Genomic DNA, 7,292 nt, shown 5'->3' with positions numbered 1-7,292 from the left:
TTGCTAATCTGAATCACAACACACTTACTCCATTTGTTCACTTCCGATGGGATAAAGGTAAACTGAGGCACAATAAGTCTTTTTTATAGAATGTATTTGTGCATATAACGATCCTGCCAGCTTCAGATGAGATGTGACCTAGGAGATCTACCACAGCAACACTAGGTGGAGGCCTCCAGAGGACAGGCCCAGAAAATGCAAGCAACTGTGTGTGACTGGTTACAAATCTCACTGCTGTTTACTTGGTCTCTCCCATTGGGCAATTCCTCTTTTGCAAATTCCCTGGCTGACCCTGATTGGTTGAGCTAGAGTTCTGTTTTTAATACAAGCATTTACAAGAAATAGCTCAAGTTTGAGGTGGGGAAGGCACAGATATGGAGGACAAAGGGTGAACAAATTTAGCAATGGTGCTCAGCAGACATGAACTACACAACTTGTGGGTTGGGGTGCGGGGGAGGGGGGACTGAGAGAAGCAACGGAAGGGGTGACATTGTCCAAAAAGAAATGTATTCATTACCTGACTTGTGGAATGGCAACCAACCCCTCTCTACATCACCTCTATACTAACAATAAAAATTAAAAATAATAATAAAAGAATTTTTTAAAAAGGAATAGCTCAAGGGCTTTGGTTATTGTTGTTGAGTTGTGTATGTGGGTGTGAGTCCTGGGGCTTGAACTCAGGGCCTGGGTGCTGTCTCTGAGCAATTTTCTCAAGGCTAGCACTCTACCAGTTGAGCCACAGCTCCACGTCCAGCTTTTAGATGGTTAACTAGTAACTAGAGATAAGTCTCATGGACATTCTTGCCTAGGCTAATTTTGAACCAGGATTATTAGGTCTCAGCCTCCTGAGTAGCTAGGACCAGTATAAGCCACTAGTGTGTGGGTTCAAGTTAAGTTTTGCTTATGTTTACCAATCAAGAAAGGTTGGGGGTCACTTAACAGTGTTGTCAAGTATTGCCTGCATCAAGATTCCACAAAGCTGGCTTCCATTTTCATTGATTTTAGCAGTAAGATCATGTAGAAAATCAAAGCCAGCCCGGTGCCGTGGCTCACATCCATTTAGGAGGCTGAGATCTGAGAATCAATGTCCAAATCCAGCCCTGCAGGAAAAGTCTGTTAGACTCCAATTAATTAGTGATTAATTCAATTAATTAGCAAATAATTCCCGTTAACTGGCCAAAAGTGGATGTGTGGATCAAGTGGTAGAGTACCAGCTGATAAAAAGCTGAGGGACAGTGACCAGGCCCTGAGTTCAAATGCCATAATCAAGGGAGAGAGAGGGTGGGGAACGAAGGAAGGAAGGAAGGAAGGAAGGAAGGAAGGAAGGAAGGAAGGAAAGAAGGAAGGAAGGAAGGAGGGAAGGAGGGAGGGAGGGAGGGAGAAAGGAAGGAAGGAAGGAGGAAGGAAGGACGGAAGGGTGGTTTAAGTGGTAGAGTACTAGTTGTGAGCAAAAAACCTCATGGACAATGCCTAGTCCCTGAGTTCAAGCCCCGGGACTGGCGTGCGCGCACGCGCGCGCGCACACACACACACACACAATCATAGAATTCTTTTTTTAATAGCAAACCACAGAGGACTGGTATGAACCACTCAGAAAACCACATCCACCCCCTTCTCAGAAGCCCAAGTGCTCTCTGTGTGTGGGCGGCCGCTTTGCCGGGTCCCATCTGCGAAAGTCCATCCCACCTGCAGCTTTTATGCAGAGCGTCCACAGCAGCGCGTTCAGGGGGCAGAGGCGCTGGGCTGCACAGGCCGCTCCTCCGCTCCTGCCAAAGCTGCTGGATGCACAGCATTGGGCCCAGTCCCAGGATGAAGGTCAGCACACAGTGTCCCAAGAAGAGAGGGAACCGCAGGGAAAGAGGCACGCTATGTTCAAGTCTCACAGTGTGCCACCCTGCTCTATAAAAGGCTTGTGTAGAACACGCAGTCCCAAAACATCCACTCTTGAAGTCCATAAAGATACAATCTGGTGCTGAGGGCTTCTCTCAAAGTCAGTGAGCACTTTGCTGTGTGGCTAAGGAGGGAGCAACGCATGACTTGGGGTGACAGAGCCCAGGGCGGGGCTCACAGCGCCACTTCTGATTTTCTGGTGGTTTCTTGGAGATAAGAGTTTCAAGAACTTTCCTGCCTGGGCTGGCTTTGAACCGTGATCCTCAGATCTCAGCTTCCTGAGTAGCTAGGATTACAGGCTTGAGCCACCGGCTTCTGGCTACAATTTTGTGTTGTTGTTGCACAAACTCATTTGTGTGGTGTCGTTTCTAGGACTTCAGATCTCGACATGTAAACTTCAGTCACTGAGCAAAGGTGGCTGGAGTGTTCAGCTTCACAGTTATCATGGGCTAGGAAAGGTGAGGAAGAGAAATATGGGAGACCCTAAAGAGGAGACCATAATCATTGGTCTCTATAGTCCTGTGATCGTGACACATGTATATCCTGTCTTCCAGCCTTACCTCGCTCCTCGCTCATGGAGCTATGCCCTGCTTCTTCCAGTGTGGACTGTGCCTGCTTATTTCCTAGCTTCTAATGGTTTGAGTACCCAACACAACATGGACCAACGCATCTCTGCTATTTATCCAGCTCAGCTTGGCATGTGTCCTTCCTAACACTGGCCCGGTTTTGTTGTTTGTGGTGGTGTCATTATTCATGGGGATTGAACTCAGAGCCTGGGCACTTGTGCTCATAGTGTTCTACCACGTTGAGCTACAGCGCTACTTTTGGTTTTCTGGTGGTTCATTGGAGATCAGAGTCTCGTGGACTTTCCTGCCTGGGCTGGCTTTGAACCGTGATCCTCAGATCTCAGTCTCCTGAGTAGCTAGGATTACAGGTGTGAGCCAGCAGCGCGCAGCCCTCCTCATTTTAGCTTTCCCTTTTGTTCACACTCATCTTCTCCTGGGGCCCCCAGACACTGTGAAATGGCTCTTCTATGGATCTCTGCTGTCATCTACAATTGACAGCATTTCCAGGGCCCTATGTAAACACTGACCTATGAAAGTCACTTGACCCAGTAGATGCTCCATTCTTCCTAGTTACGTCCTAGGGCTTGATCTCTGCACCCAGAACCTAGACAACAAAGGCAGGGCTTAGCAGAGGGCCAGGGCAGGACTGTGCTCTAGTACTGCAAGGGAATTCCTGATCCTTCAGCTTGGTGAGGAGACTCAGACTCTGTGGAGAAGCTAAGTCCTTCTTTAACACTTGCACAATGCAGCACAATGAAGTACCTGATGTCTAGACTCCGCTTGGAAGAACTAAGCCAGCGCGAAACCCAGCCAGATCCATGCCCGAGTTATGGGAAGGCACGGGATCCATACCTTGCTTTTGAGAACGTTTGCCTGGTTATGTCAGTGCTTGAAAATGCACGGGAAGGGCCCCACAAGGAATGGCCCATGCCGGCAGTACAGCTGCGTGAAGTGTTCCAAGACAGTCCCATTGTCACTAAAAACTAAAGCACACACATACACTCAAAAATATCAGGCAGAAGGTTCCGCTAGATCTGAACCTGGGAGGAGATTCCTCCCAGGGGTTACCAGCAAATCCAAAGGTAGCTGTGGGGCCTATTTGTGTATTTCCTCAGTAATGACCGACCCCCACACAGAGAACACCTTGGGTCACCAAGGTGTGGGTGTTTCCACAAAAGTCCCTCGGGCTCCTCTATTCCAGATCCTAAGGAAGAGAGATGATTTTGCTTATAAATGATCACCACTGCTAGTGGCTCAGACATGAGAGTTATAAGAACATGGAACCTTTCCTGAGAGCAGAGAGAAGTTTTGAGAGGACCAGGCCAGGCCCCTGAGAGCACACCAAAGCAGAGTGTCCGAGGCTCTGCTGTGCAGGCCTGGGTCCCTGACACTATAGCCGCATCACCTGAGAGTGTGTGAAGATCTCAGATGCTACCAGGTGCTGCTGGCTCACGCCTGGGATCCTAGCCACTCAGGGGGCTGAGATCTGAGCATCGAAATTCAAAGCCAACCTGGGCCAAGAAGGCTGTGAGACTCTTTATCTCCAAACAACCAGCACAAAGCCAGACATGGAGCTGTGGTTCAAGGGGTAGAGCATCTGTCTTGAGGGAAAAAGCCAAGCAAATGGCTTGAGATCCTGAGTTCAAAGCTTAGTACTGGCACACAAATAAACAAGTGTAAAAATAAAATAACCACATTCATGTTCCTCATATGGAAACCTTAGACCTATAGAATAGGAGAAAGCTGGCAAGGAACTGAGCTTCTGCCTGGTAACCAGGCCTCCTGACGATCTGGATGCCCAAGTTGGATAAGTGCCTGTAACTACAGGCCCTGTCGCAAGAGATGTCCAGGTTACACCCAGACCCACAGAACTGGAATTGCTGGGTAGGAGACCCAGGGGTGAGGTTGGTAAAGTGTCTGGACAACGTTTACTAGACTCAGAGTCCTCTCCTACTGTGCAGAGATGACCAGAGGCGGGAAACATTCTTGAGGAGTAGCAGTAGTTCTTTCTACTGGCTGCCTAATAGGACCCACAGGAGCTCTTACAAAAGCCAGCTGCCTGGGCTCCAGTCCCAGAGACTCTGAGTTCCTGGGCCTAAGGCAGGACTCTAGGTGCATCCATGGTCAGAATCATGGGACTAGGCATGAGTAAGCGTCCCCCTCAGTCACCTAGACCCACCCAGAAAGCCTCGCCTCTCACAGCATGTGGAAGGGTATGGGCTGCCCCAGCTAGGCTTGTGGTATAGGCATTTCTTCCTTCCTTTAATCATTCACTTACCACATGCTTTGCTCATGCACAAATACAGACTGAATCCTTAGGGGCTAGGCACAATTCTGGGCTGGTCTCTTTTTCTTGTACTTCTCCTCTGACTCCTCCTTGTCCTCCTCCTCTTCTTCCTCTTGTTCTTCTTCCCCTATCCCTCCCCCTCCTCCTCCTCCTCCTCTTCATTCTTTTTGGTGGGACAAGGGTTTAAACTCAGGCGTTTGTATATGATAAACAGGTTCTGTACCATTTGCATCACAGCCCCAGTCCATTTTGCTTTACTTTTCGATAGAGTCTCAAGCTTTTGCTAGCCTCGCCACCTCAGCCTTTCTACCTATGCCTTTCACATCTCTGGACTTACAGGTATGCACCACTATTCCTATCTTGTTTATTGATGGGGCCTTGCTAACTTTTTGCCCAGGCTGGGCTTGATCTTCAATCCTCTCACCACCATCCTCCTTGGTCTCTAACTTTCCATCAGCTGGGATTATAGGCATGAACCACTGAGTGGACTGTTTTATGCTGGGAAGACCTTATTTATGTCAGCTCTGGGAATGTGACACTGGCATATTCGTTTGACAACAGCGAGGGAGAAGTCTTGAAGAAACCTTAAAGTCTAGGCTGGGGGAATAAGTGCATGGGTTCTGAAGGAGGAAGGTGTTTGGTGTCTTGAAGGTGAAATAATCGTCTGGAGTCAGAGAGCAGGAAGATGGTAGGTAATGCCAGCCTGCCACTGAGGGAATCTGAGTTGATGACTAATATGTCTGACTTTCATTTGTGATACTCTGACTACTGAATTGAGAATAAGCCATAAGAGAGTCCTACCAATGATTCCTATGTAACCCATAGGAAGGCTATAAACAAGAACTGGCATACAGAACTCACTGAGGGGAGGGGGGTTAATCCTGGGTTCAAATCATACCCCCAGCTGTGTAACTTCAAAGAAGTAACCCCACTCTTCCTTAAACTGAGCTCTCTCCATCCGATAATAAAACAAGACAAACACATTTCAGCCACAAGGGGGTGCTCCCTTCCTCTGAGAAGCATTTCCATGGGCAAAATGAGTTAAAAAAAACAAAAATCTCCCAAGGCAAGTGAGCTGAAAGATCCAGAGGTTTGGAAGCAAAACCCAATCAAACTTTCTCATCCAGACTTCCTACCCACTTTCTCACAAGCCAATGGGTAGGATGCAAACAGCATGGCATTTGAAGCCACTCGCCCTGGGAGGTCTCCACCCTAGTAAGGGACAGGCAAGGGACAGAAACCCCATTACCTGGCTGCTGATGGAGACACACAGGAAGTTTATAAGCCAGGGTGAGCAGAGCAGAGACTATGAAAGATGCCAAGAACAGCATGACTCCAAGGAGGACAAGGACATGTTTACTTCTTTAAGGAAGAGAGGACACAGAGAGTTTCCTGCACATTTATAAACTGTGGCCAACCCAGTTGTGGACACCATCTCTGGTGGCCTTGCTTTGTGAGAGGAAGGGGTCTCTGATGAACGGGGAGAGCTGGGCTGTGGTGGGAGACCATTCACTAGTTGTGCATCCTTGGCTTGAGTCTCCTTGTCTACAAGTAGGGTTGAAGGCAGTAATAATGTCCTTGCCTGCCCCACCCAGAAGCCTACTATGTAGCCCCCAATAAAACCATGCTTGGGATTGTCCCTTGTCACCTGTGAAACACTGGACTTAAGTGACAAAGTAGGAGAGAAATTAGTTGTAGGAGGCAAGATAGGACACAAAGTGGACACGTATTCCAAGGACAGGGAAGGATGATATAATAGGAAGGCATTAACAGTTTGAATATGCAATGGCCCCATGGGAACACATTGAAATATTTGGTCCTCAGTTGGTGAAACTATTCTGGAATATTCTGGAAACTCTAGGAGGTGGGGCCTAGATGGAGAACTAGATCACTGAAGTACATCCTTGGAGGCTACATCTTGTCCCACCTCCTCTCCTTCCTCCACTTAACTTCCTGTCCACCATGAGATGAATAGTCTCTACCACCATATGTTGTACTAGCATGATGTTCTGCCTAAGCCCATGGAACCAAGCAACTATGGACCAAACCCTCTGAACCTGTGAGACAAAACAAATCCTTCCTAATACCTTATCCTCTACAGGATGTGGTCAAGGCAATGCAATATCTGAATACAGAAGGAAATCCTGGCAGACTGTGGGACAGTCACGTGGGAAGGGAATAAAGAATTGGGCAGAGGAACAGCATGACAGGGGAAGCCATACCAGGCTATGTTATCAACGTGGCCCAATGCTGAGCTCTTCCAGAATGTTCTGCAGAGCCTCAGGAAATGACATTCAGAACAGGGGGGGAGGGGGGGCAGGGCAGGGAGGGGGAGCAGGCAAGTGATGTGAAGGAGAAAAGTATTTTCCTAATATCTTCAAGTCATCAAGGGTTGAGGGTGGCCACATTAATTCTATCATCCTGCGGAACTGTGCATCTCTTACAGGTCTCCTGCAGGAGACCTAGCTGTAACTGTGACAGATTCTGTAGCAAGAAAGAAGAAAGTGAGGACACAGACTCTAAGGGTAGGGGCAGGGGCATTGACGCGG

General features: G+C 48.2%; 1 pseudogene; it reads right to left on the bottom strand.

Moving 5' to 3' along the window:
* Nucleotides 1–1,168: 1,168 nt before the first annotated feature.
* The window catches only part of LOC105987593, a 55,682-nt pseudogene continuing 49,558 nt past the window's right edge, over nucleotides 1,169–7,292 (bottom strand).

The sequence above is a fragment of the Dipodomys ordii genome, unplaced genomic scaffold (assembly GCF_000151885.1).
Source record: "Dipodomys ordii isolate 6190 unplaced genomic scaffold, Dord_2.0 Scaffold43, whole genome shotgun sequence".
Classification (NCBI taxonomy): domain Eukaryota; kingdom Metazoa; phylum Chordata; class Mammalia; order Rodentia; family Heteromyidae; genus Dipodomys; species Dipodomys ordii.
Note: the sequence above shows the minus strand (reverse complement) of the source record. Positions and strands in the feature narration are given on the sequence as shown.